This window comes from Dipteris shenzhenensis, chromosome 23 (assembly GCF_047967505.1).
Source record: "Dipteris shenzhenensis isolate YYH24624 ecotype China chromosome 23, Dip_SZ_1.0, whole genome shotgun sequence".
In the NCBI taxonomy this organism is placed as follows: domain Eukaryota; kingdom Viridiplantae; phylum Streptophyta; class Polypodiopsida; order Gleicheniales; family Dipteridaceae; genus Dipteris; species Dipteris shenzhenensis.
Window position 1 is genome coordinate 46816956 of NC_141618.1, and position 18980 is coordinate 46835935.

An 18980-nucleotide genomic window follows, 5' to 3' on the forward strand; every position below is an offset into this window, starting at 1 on the left:
AGGTTCCATGAATTGATTTCCCTTGCCATGATTTGAGTTCTAGCTAGTTCTTGTGCCTTTTTTTTAAGGGCATACTAACAAGGTTTCAATGGTATCAGAGCACAATCTTGCTTGTGGCAACGCTCCAAAGAGTCATCACATTGAGTGAGGACATCAACAATTTGAAAGGGTCACTGAATCTTTAGGTTAAAAGAGAGTTTCAAGATTTGGAGACGCTTCAATTTGAGAGCTTAGAGTAGCCAGTCACCAAAAAATGCGTTTTGGGTCAATGAAACACCATGAAATGTTTTTGGCAAAAACGTTTCAATAAAACAACAGAAATGTTGCTGCCTAGGGAAAAAAAACCAGGTACAAAATGCCACAATGCGTATCCTAAAGCTCTATTTTCTCCTCATTTTCACCGTTGATTTGCTACTGCAGCTTCGTGCACTCCCTACTCTACCCTCCATACACTATCTACTCTACCCTCCCTTGCTAAACCCCTTGCTATCTCAGCCTATACCCTCTAGCCTAACTAGTTCTAGTCTCTCCCGTCTCTCCTCTAGCCTCTATAATCTCAAACCTCTATCCTCTATCCTCTCCAACCTCTATCCTCTCTAGCCTCTCCTCTAGCCTCTATCCTCTATCCCCTCCAACCTCTATCCTCTCCATTGCTCTATCCTCTCTAGCCTCTCCTCTAACCTCTATTTTCTCCAACCTCTATGTGCCTCCTCCAACCTCTCCAGCCTCCTTCTCTAACCTCTATCCTCTCCAACCTCTAGCCTTGCCAATCCCTTGCTCTATCCTCTATTTGCCTTCCCTCTCACAAACACTTTTCAAGCCCTTCTTCATCCCATTATCCATACCATGACCTCAAAAATGCTAGTGGTAGCACAAGGTAGGATGTGTCACAAGATACCATTTTTATTAAGAGCTATGGCACATCTAGCACAAGGAGGTCAGTATGCAACTTTTGTGGTGAGACATTGATAAGATTTAATGAGTGCATTTTGAGGCCAAGGTAAAGATCCTTGCCATGCTATTCCAGAGGGGATGTTCTTGGCATATGGAGATACCTCTAGCAAATTTGTTGAGATTCGACACCTAGGTTCTTCAAGCTAATGTGTTGATTAAGCAGTAGAAGTTGGGCACTGAGGCAATCGTCACTATCACATCATCCCAATCAGATATTGTGGATCTAGAGAGTTTGGGTATAGCTCACTCACAACAAGAGGGGGGCCCATCTACATTGACATCACATGTTCATGGGAATGTCTTCGCTGAGCCTCTACATGGCACCACTCTATCAATATCCATGTCAGTTGGGTTGTCTGTTGTTCCATTAGCTTCCCCACAGCCTCCTTGTGAAGAGAGTGGGAGAGAAGGAAGGAGTCTCACTTGCGGCTTTCTCACATACACAACGGGGGAATACACACAAAGGTGGAGGCTGAAAATGATTTTCCTCTTCTTAGTTATGAAAGCCAAAAGAACTCTAAGTACAAAAGAAATAGGTGAACCCTATATGTGGGTCTCAAACCAAACTTAGCTAACTAAGGTGGCATACTAACTGAGTCACTAGCTAGAGTACATCAAGATAGTTGTCATCCAGCTATTATTCATGGGCGGTGTACTAACTGCATCTGCAACTAACAAGTCAGTGACATATATGCACAACGGTCACCCTGGCATATCATGAGTGGAGCTCGATATCTCAACACTCCCCCTCGAGCTCAATTCAAATTCTTGCACACCAAGTAGGTCTCTGAGCTTGCACACCTTCTCTATGCCCAATGCCTTCGTGAATATGTCAGCTACCTGATCCTCTGTGTTGACATAAACTAGATCAATAAAACCTACTAGAACCTTCTCTCGCACATAGTGATAATGCACCTCAATGTGCTTTGTTCTAGCATGATAGACTGGGTTATTTGCTAGGTGTATACTGCTCATGTTGTCACAATAAATGACAATTGGCCCATCTATAGACTGATGCATATCATAAAGTAGCTTATGCAACCAAGCTACCTTACATGCAGCCATTGTTGCACCCCTGTACTAGTTGCAAAATATTATTAAAAGGACCCCACCCCAACCACTACCACATTGCTAATATCTGCCACCTTTTGGCATTGTCTCTCTTGAGCCTTGGCTGAGTTTCTATAGCCTTTAGTGTCAGTAAGTTCGGCTAGATGATGACCTCGCCCGGTCAGATTCACCTCACCCTGGCTGACTGTCAGTAGGTTGTTTGAGAGACAGAAAGAAAGGGAGTGAAAGAGAGAGAGAGAGAGGGGGGGGGGAGGGGGAGAGAGGAAAAGAGAGGGAGGGAGAGTAAAAGGGATAAAGGAAGAGATGTCTATTTATGCATCAGTCAGGCTAGGAGATGATCCGATTTAGCCAATCGGATTCGCCTTGTCTTGATTGCTATTTGTAATTATAGTAAAGATCAAAGCGGAGTGATGGCTCGCATCTGCCAGTTGATTCCCCCCACTTCGATATTCTTATATATCATATCTATTTATGTACATAGGTGTCGGTAGAGCCGGGTTCTATCTGGATGATGGCCTGCTTTTGCCGGTCGATTTATCGTGATAAAACTTTTCCCAACCGGATGTGTGATTGGCAAAGCTAATCTAAATCATCTTGGTTATGTGATGTTGTTATACGTTTCCTATTCTTGCCTCCACTAGCTAATAGATTGACACTTGGTAGTGACTATGAAATTTGATCTATAATAGTAGATCATGTAGTGATTGCTGTAGTAGTGAATTAGTCATGAGGTACAAATTACTTGATGTAATATGCCATTTCCTTGGAAAGTTAGTAGTTTATTCTAAGGATCAAAAGTCATGTGAAAGTTATTTAGAAACGTTAATGATGTTGCATGTTGCTTTTGAGTGGTTTAGTTTACACTAGCATTGAAAGTTTGCATGTGTATGTCGAATGTTCTTTATTTTGAAGTTTGAGTGCTTACAAAATGATTGTTGCATGCACTAGATCACTACACACCCATCCTTGAGATTTCATTTATTTATTTGCACCTCTACGTTGAGAAAGAGAAAAATATGAAATTTAATTAAGGTCTTTGAGAGACTAAGAGATTGAAAAAAAACCCAGATACAACTAATCCGAAGGGTGGCGGCCACTACATCAACACGGTGGCTCAACTCATTTTGATGTTCCATCAACAATTATCGCCAGATGGAAAGATGAACATCATGAAGTTCAGATTCCTCAATCAAATGGTGAAGATGAGGCCCATCCATCCTACTACCAATCGTGTTGTTTTGATTAGATGTAGTGTAGCTTTATTTTTGTTCTCGGAGACACGATCTAGTACACTTCATAGTATTATATAGCTATTGCATGGCTAGCTGGCATTATAGATCCCTTGGCTATAGAGAATGAAATTGTGTAGCCCTCTCTGCTTCAGCAAGCAAAAAAGAGATCTGAGCCAAGTAGGAAGAAGCGTAGACTAGAGTAGCTTAGGAATTCAAGCTTTGATGATCTTTGTGATACTACTCAATGTAAATAAAGAAGACCATTTTCAAATTATTTTCTCTTCGCGTTTACAATTGTTTTCTTTCCTATGTTAAGTAAAATTGAGTATTATTTCCTTTTGTATGTTCTATTAAGATTTAATGTTTATTATTTCATTTTGCTTTTGTATACATTGAGAGTGCATGTAAGTAAATTAATAGATTGCAAATACATTGAAAATAAATTTAAGATTGCACATGTAGACAATTCATTTTATTATATTGATGCTCATAGGTAGAGTACAAGGTAGATGCTCGTAGGTAGAGTACAAGATAGATGCTCGTAGTCAGAGTACAAGGTGGAGCATACAAATTCCTAAGTGCCCTTGGGCTTCCTAAGATGTACAATCAATTGCATGTCTGCAGCTATCACTGTGACCCTTTTCCTATGGATGGCAGCCAGTTGGGTGTCATCCATGAGGTCTACTAGGTAGGCCTTAGATGCACGCTACAGGGCAAGCAAGGTGTCTCTAGAAATATGCCAGGGAGCGTCCACAACTCCGCACCTATAAAACCGGGACATTGGGCTAAGGTTGAGGTCCTGCATGACCTCCCATACCACCCTTGCAAAGATGGCCATTGGGATGAGCATATGAATGGACTTTTGAAACTTTATGATCTCCTGAAGTGCCACTATCCCTGGCTTTAATCTGTATTGCCTCACTAGAGAAGGGACTCTTTGCCCTTGATGTGAAGGGCCTCTTCCTAGATGTTGAGGGCCTCTTTGACTTGCACTTGGAGCTCGAGCACCTCTCCCCCATTGGTGTGGACCCTGATTGTCTGTTCTTGCATTGGTCCTCTGCTCTGTCCTTCATTGTTTCTCTTCCACATGCTCCTCCTCTATGCTCTCCGAGTCATCCGTCTCTATCAGAGGATCTTTTTGTGCCTTCCTCTGTCCCTCCTCTTATGCCTTCCTCTGTCCCTCTTGCTCCCTGTCTAGCTTCTAGATTGGCAGTTTTTCCCTTCGACGGGGATCATTGGGGGGAGAGGGTGGAGGGCTATCACTCTCTATCTCTGAGTCTAGATGTGGGTCCGGCTGTGCCAGTCTTCAAGGTGCCTTGATCTTGGGCCTAGCCATGGGGGATGGAGAGAATGTGCAAGAAAAAGGGTGATGGTGTGAGAGATAGGGTGGAAATATCAGGGGCAAGTGGGAGGTGGTGTGGGAGTGGAGAGCTCTTTAAACAATGAAATGAAAATGAGGGCACATTCTCATATAGGGAGAAAAACCCTAATTTTTTAAAAATACTTGTTTCAATAAAAACCCTTTAAAAAGTAAAATTAGTGAGACCTTGAGCTAAATACTTATAATTAACATCCCATAACACAAATTTCTCATTTATATTGCAACTCATGTCCATAATATGTTGGCTTTACTCCAAATCACATAACTAAAATTACAAATAAATTCTAAAACTTATGCATGGGAATCCACATTAGAAGAGTCTACACCATCATTTTCATCTATTTCCACCCATATGCACCCTTGTCTATGATGGGTTGCATGCCACCTTGCATGATTCTATCTTGCATTAGATGAGTTATATATTCTTCTTTGACGTTTCACATTAATATCTTGCACTGCATGGGACACTAAGGACTCTTTGAATGCTAGTGTTGCAGTTGCTCTTATTTTGATATGCCTATACCACCATTGAACCAATTGAACCATTGGACTTGACTTAGTTCTACCACCCCCTTGTTGAGTCGCTCTATTATATGCACAACGTGCTTACCAATGCGATCTTTCCATGCCCTAAGTGGACCACACTTCGATGCTTCCATAATTCCATGCCATGTATGGTGCATGAGCATATAATATGTGCTACCAAATAGAAAAACAAATCAGTAAATATAGGACCATTCAATATGCACATCTCAATGTCCAAGTTAGAGATTACCATGTACTATGTGAAATGATTCTTTCCCCAAGCTATCTCCATATTCTAGCTAAAGTAATTCACAGCATTGATGAAACACTGTGCATCATCTTCTTCGAATCTTTTCTTTTGTAGTAAAGGTACCAAGCTATCAAGAGCTAACCACACTCATGCCTTTTTTGTCCCTTCCTCCCTCGTTCACAACAGGCATTGTGTAACTTTCTCCATACATCAAACTCATTAGCACGTTTGAGCTTGTCATTCTTCTTATTTGCAGAAAGGAATTTTAAAGCCTTGACACCACCAAAGCTTGCTTACAAGGAACATTGCTTGTTTTTCCAAATCTTTTCTCATCTTTTGTAATCTTTACTTGCCCAAAGTGTAGTCCCATATCTGAAAGAACCTTTTCAATTCTTGCAATCATCCTCTCACTCTCTTGTTGGGGCTTCAAGTTATATGCATCAATGATGTACAGATGGACCAACTTTTTGTTAGAGTTAGCTCAAATGTCCACCTCTCATGTAACCCACCAATATTCTGTGTACCCAATGTTGTAAGGCCCCCATATGAGGAGAAGCCATGATGGGTATCAGATATTGGGAGGGATCCCCAGTTTAGACACTGGAAGGGGTCTTAGAGTAGACCAGATGGTTATGAGACGGCTTAGGAGCCAAGAGTAGATACCCGTCTGCACAAAGGGGGGGTTCGGGGGGGCGATAGCCCCCCCGATAGCAGGGGGTCCGGGGGGCGCAGGCCCCCGGTGGGGGTCTGGGGGCAAAGCCCCCAGCGGCAGGGTCCGGGGGCTGCCGGTAGCCCCAGGCCCGACGGTATGACCTATGCGCGATCCTTCATCTGCCCGACGGCATGTTTTCTGAAGGGTCGGTTGGTCTTCCAGGCCGACTGTCTATTAGGCCGACTGCCTATTACAGGGCCGACCGTCAACCACTTACACTATATAAGTGGCCACCCCCTATCATCAGATCACCAGTTCTTCACACTCATAGTCCTCCGTCCAGCATCTGTCTAGATCACCATCGAAGCTCTGTCTGTAGAGCGCACGGGTGGACAGCCAACCATCAGTTGTATCAACAGTTTGGTATATCAGAATTTTTGTATTCTCTCCAGCTTTCCATCGTGTACTTGCGTTTTGTTGTTATCTTCCGCTGCATATTATTTTCTTACACTTTTCAATTATTCTCATAGTAGCATGAAGTGCACAAATGTGTACTTGCTCAAGAGGAATTTCAAGAATTGGGCTCCATGATGGATCTTTCCTTGGAGCATCCCTATCTGGTGCCCTAGTTTAATCTATCTCTGCAAGTACACAGGCCCATTGCTTTTGATTGTTTTTAACACCCTTTGCAGGTACTCTCATTTGCATGCACATTGGACAAGGATGGCTTGAACATGCATTTAATAGTCTTGAGGTCAGCAGCTAGATGCCATTCTACATGCTAGGATCCATAGCCCTCAACTTCAAGTAGCTCACCATCGTTATGAACTTTGATCACACTTGGGATAACGGTTTGGTCAAAAAACCACTTTAAAATTGAATGTCTCTTTTGACACCTGCAAAAGAAACTCACATGTTATTTCAAAATATTCTAAGTCTTTTTGCATTATTGCATTAAAATACAAATTTCCATCATACCTCAAAGGTAGCCAACCACTAAATCTCCTGTTCTGATTGCACACTGAACTGTCTTGCATCATCAAGCTCAACTTCAAGGTCTAGTATTCTATTCATCATTGTCAAACTAACTCTTTCCAATTTTTGACCTTTGACCACCTCACTTTCATCAAGCTTTAGTACAATCTTCAGAGTACCATTGTATACCTCCATAGGCATATCCTAAAACTTCACCATGGCTTGCAGAACTCTTTGAACATCCATCACAAAGTTATTATTGTGACGCTCCAATTTTGTATATGAAATATTTTGGAATATATACTTACACTAATACCTCCAAATTCTATGCAAGGACTGCCCATATCCCTTGGAGTGGGAGGTTTTTCCCACAGTGAGCAGGTTATAAAGTTGGGACAGCCACGATTACTTCCTGATTTTGGTCAAAGATGGTCAGATTTCTCGAGTATTCCATAGGTTTATACTCCTATGGAGTTTGTTGATGCATCTTCTATGGACAGTTACAGTTTACTCCTAGGATGCAGAGTGCCTCTTGTAAGATGAGGATGAGGCTATGCATGGTGAGGAGGATACCTTGGCTAATGATTCCCGGTATGATCCATTGGCTGGTTATGCCAGGACAGATGTGGTTTCTACAGTTATTGGCTTAGGTCATATTGTGCATGGGCACGAATCATTGATATGTTTACTTCTTAAGTGCCTCCATGGCCAGAAGCAATCCCCTCAAGCTTGGATTCATAGGTTTGATACCGTTATGAGAGCTCAGGATGTGATGCACAGTGAGACAGGTTATGGTCTCAGTATTCAGGAGGTTGCTATCCTTTTGAGGTTACTTGCCATATGGTTCCTTATGGACAGGGATGCTTTGCAGTGGGAGCTGCATGATCTTGATGATGTTTGTCAGATACTTGGTTGTTTCAATATGGAGAGGGGGAAGTTACTGAGTACTCCATTGCCTGTATTGGGTCCATACTTGAAACACAGCAGGTTTGACGATCATAGATCAGTTGAGTAGAAGTTATGGTTGATATGGCAACCATAGTACTTCATGCATCCATGACTGTGTTGAGACTTGGTTCTCACATGTTCGCCATTGGGGCTACACTTCCGGTTCTTGGTTCCGTTGCAGTGGGAGTTGATAGCATGATTATGGCAGATTTTGGTAGTAGGTAAGCGGTTGTGGACATCGGGTCCTTATGCTTCCAGGAGCAGCATGCAGGTGATGCAAGTTGGGTAGACCAGCATAGGTCTATTGTAGGGCAAGCTAGCACTTAGTAATATTAGCACTTCCTAGTAGTACTAATATTAGCACTTACTAATAGTACTAAACTAGCAGTTAGTAATATTTTCACTTAGTACTATCTTGCATTTAGTAAAATATTTAGCACTTATTACTATGTAAACATATTAAGTACTATATGTGGGGGTTAAAGGTCACTGTGCCTTTACCCCGGTTATGTACAATACTCAAACACATATATAAATGAATGAAAAAGAAGATTAGGGTGGTTCTGCACCCACCAAAACTTGTGTGGCTCTCTATTTTTCTCTCTCTCCTTCTTCCGTTCTTGCTTTCGTTGAGAGCACTCTCAACTTGTATCAGAGCCCGGGTGATCTAGCTGAGCGTGCATGAATGCATGAAGCTCAGCAGCTCTATGGGAGGAAGGAGAAGCTCTGTGGGAAGCTTTGTGGGTGACTTTACTTCCATCCGAGTGTGCAGAGACCTTGGAGGAATCTTTGGAAAAGTCACTTTGGCTTTGCGAAGTGGTTTTGAGAGCCTGTTAAGTGGTTTCAAAGAAAAAGTCGTTTTTTGAGCTTTTCCTTGTTCCGTTCGATGACAAAGACTCCGTATTGACTTGTAGAGGCAACTATTGCTTGCTTTTGGTGTCCACTTTACTTCAGGAGCTTGGAAACACCTTCATTCTTGAATCCGGGATCATTTCATTGGATTTTTGGCTCTCTGTGTCAGTTTTTGCGTTTTTTGCCCGGGTGTTGGAACTCAAGTTTGGAGCAACCATTTGCAGATCTGTTAGTTCCGGTGGAGTCAAGAGGTCCTAAAACTTCTATGTTGCTCATCAGTCACACTCCGGTTGAGTTTACAAATAGCTCTGTTTCCAAAAACGTTTTTCAGTCCGTGTGTTGGACCCAGTGATTGAGACCACGGTTTCCAAAACCGTCTGTCCCATTGCGTTCCGGACGCCCAAAAACCCCTACCTGTCAGTTCTTGCGCAATTCAGTGGAGGATTTTCAGAGTTATAGATCTTTGTGTATTCGATTTCGTCTCTCTGTTATGCATTTTTCATTCTAAGGTTTTGAAACCTTAGATTTATGCCACATGGCAGTGGATAAGTGTTGACTCCCATTTCTCACTCATCGGTTGGGATTTTGGAGTTCTGGTAGAAGAGAGATATTTGCAGATTTTCTTGCTGAGTCTGATTATGCAATGGCGCCCATGTTTTGAGGCATCTCAGGTTCTATTTTCAGTAGCGGTCATTACCGTGGGACTATGATTTCTTGAGCATACCTTATGCAGATCACTCTGGTTGCAATGTGTGCTCATTCATGGTATGCATTGGGTTGCAGTGGATGATTTATAGGCCATTTGGATGCATTGCGGTCCTTATTGGATGCGCTGATAGGCCCAAATTGCCTTGTGGGATGCTATTTTTATGGACGCTTTGCACATGTATGCTATTTTATGCTGAAGGACAGCTTTGAAACATTGCAGGTGATGCACTCATAGTGCTATGCTCTCTTGGATGAGACATTATTAATGTATATGCCAGTGGACGGTGTTTATGCTTGAGTCATTTGGCACTTATTGGCATTTTCTTTTGGGCCAGATTTGCTCATATGGATGCATAGTATATGCACATGAGTCAGATGCATCTTTTTTGATGCTTTGAGCTTTGAGTTTTGGTGATATTTCACTCTATTGTGGCATACACATTTGCGTGCACCTGGTATTTGGTGTGATTCTCTCTTGTATGCACTAGCATTTGGGATTTTGTTTTATTTGCATTATGGCATCCTCTTCCATGTCTGAAAAGGAGTTTTTCAACATTAAAAAGTTTGATGGGACAAACTTTTATTTGTGGAAAGAACAGATAAGGGATGTGCTTATTCAAAAGAAGCAGATTAAACCCTTGGCAGGGATTGAAGCTAAGCCTACAAATATGTCTGAGGATGATTGAAATGAGTTGGATGCATTAGCAAAGTCTACTATTAGACTTCATCTTGCAGAGTCAGTTTATTTCATAGTAGTAAATGAGAAGACTACGGAAGATTTATGGAAGAAACTGTGTGCCACTTATGAGAAGGAAACTGCCTCTAATAAACTTTACCTCATGAAGAGGTTGTTTGAGCTGCAGATGAAGGAAGGGGTCTCCATTGCTTCTCACTTGAATGAATTCAATATTATTTTCAGCCAGCTTCAGGCTCAGAAGATGAATTTTGATGCAGAGACTAAGGCAATATTTCTCTTATGTTCATTGCCATCCTCATGGGATACCTTCCGTACAGCTGACAGTAACTCTGCACCTGGTGGAGTACTGAAATTTGATGATGTTGTGGGTAGCTTGTTGGCCGAGGAGATTAGATGGAAGTCTATGGATGGCAACAAGCAGGATGCAGCCTTAAATGTGCAAAGGGGTAGATCACAGTTCAGGGGGAAGTCCCAAGAAAGAGGGAAGTCTCGTAGCAAATCCAGGGCATGAAACATTGAGTGTTACCACTGTGGAAAGAAGGGCCATATGAAAAAGGATTGCTACAAGCTGAAAAGAGAGCAAAAGGATAAGAAAAAGAATGCAAATTGGGGTGGAAATCAAAAGGAAGAGAGTCCAAGGGAGGACAAAGGAAAAGTGAAGATCGAGGAGATCAATGCGGTCACACATGATAGTGACAATGATGTTCTCTTCATGTCTACTTTATCTGCAGAGTTGCTTACCACTTCAGATGATGCATATTTCCAGGATTGGATTTTGGATTCTGGTGCTTCATTCCATGTTACTCCCCATAGGGAATGGTTCTCCACTTATGACAGTGGAAAGACAGGTTGTGTGCATCTTGGAAATGACTATGCATGTGACATAGTGGGAGTAGGTGACATAAAGTTTTCTTTTGCAAATGGGTCTGCATTTGTTTTGAAACATGTGAGGCATGTTCCTAAGCTGACCAAGAGTCTTATTTCAGTGGGTCAGCTAGATGATGCTGGTTTTCACACCACTTTTGGCTTTCAGAGTTGGAAAATTCAGAAGGGCTCTATGCTTTTGGCCAGGGGTGCCAAGTGTGGGACTTTGTATCCCTTACATGTATCAGGGGTATTTGATCATGTTGTTGCAATAACCGAGCAGCCAAGCACTTCTTTGTGGCATTACAGGTTGGGGCACATGAGCCAGAATGGAATGAAACTCTTATGCCATTCGGGTTATGTACTCCATTTGAGTTTTTCTGATTTTGAATTTTGTGAGCACTATCTCTATGGGAAGCAGACTAAATCAGCCCATAAAATAAGGGGAAAGAAAGAGTTTAAAATGCTTGATTTGGTGCATTCAAACGTATGTGGTCCCATGCCTACACGATCATTAGGCGGGGTTGAATACTATGTGACATTCATTGATGATGCAACTAGGAAAGTGTGGGCTTATGCTATAGCTCGGAAGAGTGATGTGTTCCAAGTATTTCAGAAATGGTTGGCCTTGGTTGAGAATCAGTCAAGTAGAACGCTTAAATGCCTACGGACTGATAATGGTGGAGAGTATCTCTCTCATGACTTTGAGTATTTCTGTGATACATGTGGGATTAAGAGGGAGCTCACATCCCCTCCTACTCCAGAGCAAAATCCAATTGCAGAAAAGATGAACCGTACCATTCAAGAAAGATTGCAATGCATGCTTTCCAATGCAAGTCTTTCTGGTGGTTTTTGGGCTGAGGCAATGAAGACTGCAGTGCATGTGATCAATAGATCACCTAGCAAGAGTTTATATGGTGGTATTCCTGAAGAGGCATGGAGTGGCAAGAAGCCCTCTTACTCTCATTTGCATATATTTGGGTGTGAGGCATATGCAAATGTGCCAAAAGAGCTTCGAAAGAAGCTAGATCCTAAGTCTAGGAAATGCATCTTTCTGGGTTATGGTGAAAGTGGAGAGATGGGCTATCGTCTCTGGGATACAAAAGCAAAGAAGATCATACGCAGCCATGATGTGGTCTTCAATGAGAAGAAGATGCATAAGGCACCCATGAGGGATGTGAAAATGAGGAGAATCACTTTCCAGGATGTGAATCCACCTACATATGTTGATAGACAGCAAGCTGTCCATGCACCAAATGTGCAAGAAATGGTACCACCAAGTACTCTCACAGGTGTACAATCAAGGGTAGATGATGAATCATCTATTGGTGGAAATAATGAGCCAAATGTGGCTGATATGCAAATGGGACAGCAAGCTGAAATGCCTTTGAGAAGATCATCTAGAGTGTCTAGACCACCTGATAGGTTTGTTCCAGGGGTAGACTATGTGATGCTTACTGATTGCGGGGAGCCTTCTTGCTATAGAGAGGCTATGAACACCTATTTCATTAATTTTGGACTTTTTGTGTTGTTTTTGGACGAAGCCCAAAAATCCTTCCCAAATGAAAACTTTACTTTATGAAAATATCCTTTCCAAATCAAAATTTTACTTTCTAAAAAGTTTCTTCCCAAATCAAAAGTTCACTTTGTGGCACTGTCATATTCACATAAAAATATTGTTTTTTCAATCTATACTTTTGCACCAACATGCAAGAATTTGAAATAATCCTATATTAGAAATTCTAGCTATATCTAAGTTATTTGTTAATTTAATTATTTTTAATATTTTTCCTTGACGTTTTTCCTTCCCAAATCAAAAGTTTACTTTGTGGCTCTATGATATTCACATACAAATATTGTTTTTTCAATCTATACTTTTGCACCAACATGCAAGAATTTGAAATAATCCTATATTAGAAATTCTAGCTATATCTAAGTTATTTGTTAATTTAATTATTTTAAATATTTTTCCTTGACGTTTTTTGTTGATGTGATAAATTTATAAATCCATGAAAGGAGACTTAAATATTTCATGAAAATAACATTGTCACTCGGCAATATGCACAAAATTTAACAAAACTTTTAATAAATAGAAAGAAGACATGATGCCATAAGACCAAAGAGGGATAATAGCAATTGTAGCTTTATGTATATGATTACATTGAGAGACGTTGCTCTTAGCTAGAGTCTTTATATCCAAAATGATATAGATTGAACATATGTTTACAATTTAAATTGTTGCTCTTAAAGAGCCTCAATTCGTGCCATGTGCATAATTTGACACCCCATTGTCTTATTGCTCAATGTCACGACAGTCCCTTGCCAGTTGCCATCTGCATAATTTGACCTAGGCTTGTCTTGCCAAGCCTTGCCCCTTGGGTGCATTGACTCCCCATTGTCTTATTGCTCAATGCGATAGTCCCTTGCCAGGTGCCATCTGCATTAACTCCCTGTTGTCTTGCCAAGCCTTGACCCTTGGGTGACATCCAGTGCAAAATACATCTGCATTAACTCCCACAAGTTATCTTGCCAAGCCTTGCCCCTTGGGTGCATTGACTCCCCATTGTCTTATTGCTCAATGTGATAGTCCCTTGCCAGGTGCCATCTGCATTAACTCCCTATTGTCTTGGCAAGCCTTGACCCTTGGGTGACATCCAGTGCATATTTTGACTCTCATTTGACATACGAGGTGATGACTTTGATTATAATTGTCTTGGATTGGCTCCTTGCCTAGTACCCAAATAAAATCCTTCTGAATCAATGGACTTCAATACAAAGCTTTAATCATGGACATTCTTCATTTGCGCTATCTCCTTCTACTTCCTCCATGGCGAGCATCCTTAAAAATTCGTGTATATGCAAAATAGTTTGCTGTGGTATTTTTATTTTTCCTTCTACATCATATCCCATGTGCTTCTTTGATTTCTTTGCCCTTGAATGCCAAGACACTATGATTGTCTCCGTCGAAACTTGAGAGACTGCTTCATCATTTGGGACCCACTCCTTCATTATACAATTAGTATATAATGTGTTGTTATCCATATTCTCCTTCCTGCCCTTTGGCTCATACCATACCGCTGTAAATGTTGTAGCTCTCCCTTGGTCATCTCTTTGCACATCAACTACTTTTGCAACCCAAAACTTCACATTCTCATATTCATCATCCGATGGCCGAACCACAAGAAAACAATCAACCTCTATATCTACTTGTGGCATAAACTCTCTCTTCTTCGGTCCACAATATGGACGTGGGAGTAATGATACAAAATCATTTTCAAAGACTGGAGCTGGGCGCAAATCGTTATGAACATTTGGCCAAAACATATTGCATTCTTCCTTGACATCCTTTGAGCCTCGCATTCTCTCAAGGTCCTTTATTAAATTTCGTGTCTTGTTAATTACAGTGGTAGTGTGTTCTCTCCAAGTAGGCTTCGAATCAGGATATCTCTGGAGCATTTCCTCTTTGTATGTAATAAATGCTTTTAATCCATCTATTTCACAATTAGACCTCTCATTAAATTCTTGTATAGGAGCCCATGTTGGATACCTTTCCTTGCTGGGAATTGAAGTTAAGAGACTGTAAGGTTCTTCAGGTTCCCATTTTGTATCATGAGAATACTGTTGCCATTGCATTACGGGTTTTTCATCTTTAAAAAAAAAACGAAAGTAGTGTGGATTGGTATGACCTGTCAATGCATCACCACCCGTTTGTATGAAAGGTAGAATGAAGCTCTTCCAATCATACATTCTTTCGAGCCTCTCACATACTGTACTTTCCTTACGACCACCAACTTGCCTGCCACATCTTCTTACCAAGTCATCTATTGTCTCCACATCCTTGCATTTAAGCTCCCTTGAGACTGTGCTAAAAACCTGATCGATATCCTCATGTGTATGCCCAACATACAAAAATCCACATTCGACCTCATTGAAGATTCGATGAGCAACTAGCATGGAGCAGAAGGCAAACATGAGTACATTCTTATTTTCTCACCAGCAATTATCAGCTTGTATTCTCAAAGTCGGTGGCAGGCGACCTTTTTCTGCATGTACATTGCGAATTGCCTTCATAATAGATGTTACAACTTGATTGCTATCATGTAGATGCAAGGAATCAATCCATATATCTGCAAAGAACTTAATTCCATGCACTAACACTCCACATAGATGTGTCTTTAGAAAGTGCTTTCCTTGTAATTTAGGTGGAGTGGCAACAAAACGAGGCAATGTTGTTGTATTCTGATCCATGCCATCTACAATAAGGCACATGTAGTCATCAGGATGCGAAATAGCTTGCTCCTTCCAAAATGCATATTTTTGTCTGGAATGTCGAATAAGGTCATGATGAGATTTTCGGTTTTTTTTGTATAATTCCCTTTGATTTGGACATGTTGCACTCTCAATCGCTCGCTTTAAATCATCACAGACATTGCACTTTGACATTTTTTGCCTCCTTGGGATTTTAACATATCCAAAGTTCTTCTTCCAAAGAGTATACAAAGTATGAGAAGAAGCTACGGCATCCCCTCTTTGCCTTTGCTTTTCTGCAATAGAGTCAAATACTTCGAGCTTTGTCAAGCCCATTGGAAGGTGCATTTCAGTGATCGCGTCACCGTTAGGGAGTTTGGTAGATATATGGGGTTGAGGCAAAGCATTTTCATGTATGAAGTCTTGCAAAATTGCTGCTGCCCTGACAGTTGAGATTCTTGATTTGGACCTTCCTCTATTACCGTGAATGCTAAATTTGTTGCCGCCCTTTGCCTTGGTGACTAAATCCCAATATGTACCATGGGATAATCCAGTAATATTGCGATATGCCTTATTGCAAATCCTTTTTCCATTTACGAGAGGTTTTACCTTTTGTCTTGAACTTAGCCTTTTATTGCCATTCTGAAGAAAGCAAGAGAGACTTGTGAGAAGGTATTCATTTCTTTCGCTTCCCCTTCTTTGCCACACGTGTCCTCTACATTCCCTGATGTCTGCAAGATCAATGAAGCGCATACATCTTCGCTTGCAACATAGATATCCCAATGCATTTAACATGTTCTCCTCCTTCATTACTCTCTTCCTCTTTGGTTGCTTTTGTGGATCTGCCTGGATTCTCTTTCTCTTCATGCATATGTATGACCGTTTTCGTTCCTCGTGCACATTGTTATCTGTATTTATGCACTTCTTCTCCTCACATTTGTTTGTAACCAAGCATCCATGATTGGTCGTTGCATCCTTGTTCATATCACAATCAAAGTTAAATACTGAATAATCCTCTGTTGATCTCATCCTCATTTTTAACATACTCTTAGGACCATTCAATGAATTCAATATTCTACGAGAGTATTGAGAACCTTGAAACTCTTCCACTCCTGAGAGAACATCACTCATTGGGACATCTTGCATGGCTTTCACAAATCCACAACCTTGATTGACACCAGGTTTGTTAATATGCATGAACTCATCCACACTTGACAAGACATCGCTATTGAAACCTTTGCCCTTCTCACTGTGCAAGAATTCATCCACCCCAGATAAGGCTTCGCTTCTAAAATCATTTTGTTTCTTGGAACCAATGAACTCATCCACTCCAGATAAGATGTCACTTCTATAATTGAGTATATTGAAATCATCCACATTTGAAGTGATAGAGCCTGGCACATGGGCACGCTTTTTAGGTCCTTTGATATTGTAGTATGCGTTGTCTTTATCATTGAAAACCACGTGCCTCTTTCTCATGTTTAAAAATTGCATGCTCCATCTCATATTCTTGCCTACCTCATAGTAGGGATCACATAAGGATGTTATGTTATCAACCATACCATCATCAGTGACTTTTAGAATCCTCATCTGCGCAAATGACCATTGCTCCACTTGTTCAAATCCCAATACTTCACCTTCTGCTACAATCTTATTTGCAAATGATCTCATTTGTAAAATGTCCCCTATAGTAAAATCCAAGGTGGTGCACTTTGTATTCTTGATAATGTCTGTTGCATAAGTCTCATCTTTGTCCCATGCTATAAATGATTTGTTGGATGTATTGTAGGGCATAACATCTCCAAGTGTTTCCATATCTCCACATTTATACTTTAGCTCAACATGTGCGCTAAGAATCTTTGATACAGTAACTGCTACCTTATCTTCGCCAAGTCTTCGAAAGTGGCAAAGTGAATTGGGATCACTATCATGGATTGTAGCAAATGCAACTACTTCTCTTTTGCTACATAAAATCACATCCATCCCTGGAACAAAATCTATAGCCATCTCCTTTGTGAGAGTCCTTCGCAAGCAAGCTGCAGTGGCAACAATTACATAAATATTAGTCTCTTTTTAATAATCTACTTATTTATTATAATTTTTAATTAGTACTTAATTTATTAGTGGGAGAAGTTATCCGATCAAGTACTCATCAGATGGACATGCCAAGTTATCCTTTGCATGGTCAATCAAGCATTAAATACTATTTTTGCTCTAGTGTCATGCACATCCGTAAAAAAACATGAGCCTACTAGGTACGTTATCCAATCAAGCACTAATGGGATGCGGGTGCCACTTTGCATGTAAGTCAATTCCACCTAGTTGAGGTGTACAAAAAGTGTTGTGCCCATCGGATATGCTTTGCATGGTCCATCGAGCATTAAATACTATTTTTTCTCCTGTCATGCACATCCATAAAAAAAACACGCTGCTAGGTGTGTTATCCGATCAAGTACTTATGCGATGGGAATGCCACTTTGCATGTAAGTCAATTCCACCTAGTTGAAGGTGTGTGCAAAGTATTGTGCCCATCCAATATGCTTTGCATTGTCGATCAAGCATAACACACTATTTCTGCCTTACTGTCATGCACAACCATATAAAAACATGGCCATAGGTGTGTTATTCAAATAAGTACTTATCAGATGGGGGCTCCACTTTGCACACAAGTCCGTTTTAACTACGTTGAGGTGCGTACAAAGTATTGTAACCATCGGATATGATTTGCATGGTCGATCACGCATTATACACCATTTTTTCCCTAATGATATGCACATTCGCACAAAAACACGCCATTAGGTGTGTTATCTGACCAAGTACTTATCGGATGGGTGTGCCTCATTGAGAACATTTCAATACCACCTAGGTTGAGGCGTAAAAAAAGTTTTGTGCCCATTGGATATCCTTTGCATGCTCAATCGAGCATCAAATACTATTTTTACTCTAGTGTCATGCACATCCGTCAAAAAACACGCTACTAGGTATGTTATATGATCAAGCACTTATGGGATGGGCGTGCCACTTTGCATGTAAGTTGATTCTACCTAGTTGAAGGTGTGTGCAAAGTATTGTGCCCATCGGATATGCTTTGCATTGTCGATCAAGCATAAAACACCGTTTTTGTCTTAGTGTCATGCACATTCGTCAAAAAACGCAGTCCTAGATGTGTTATTCAGACTAGTACTTATCGGATGGGGGCTCCAGTTTGCACGCAAGTCTGTTTCAGCTAGGTTGAGGTGTGTGCAAAGTATTGTCACCATCGGATATGATTTGCATGGTCGATCACGCATTATACACCGTTTTTTCCTAGTGGTATGCACATCCGCAAAAAAACACGCCCTTAGGTATGTTATCTGATCGGATGGGTGTACCTCTTTGACAACATTTTAATACCACCTAGGTTGAGGTATAAGAAAAGTATTATGCCCATCGGATATGCTTTGCATGGTCGATCGAGCATTAAATACCATTTTTGCCTTAGTGCCATGCACATCCGTAAAAAAACACGCTGCTAGGTGTGTTATCCGATCAAGAACTTATGCGATGGGAATGCCACTTTGCATGTGAGTCAATTACACCTAGTTGAAGATGTGTGCAGAGTATCGTGCCCATTCGATATGCTT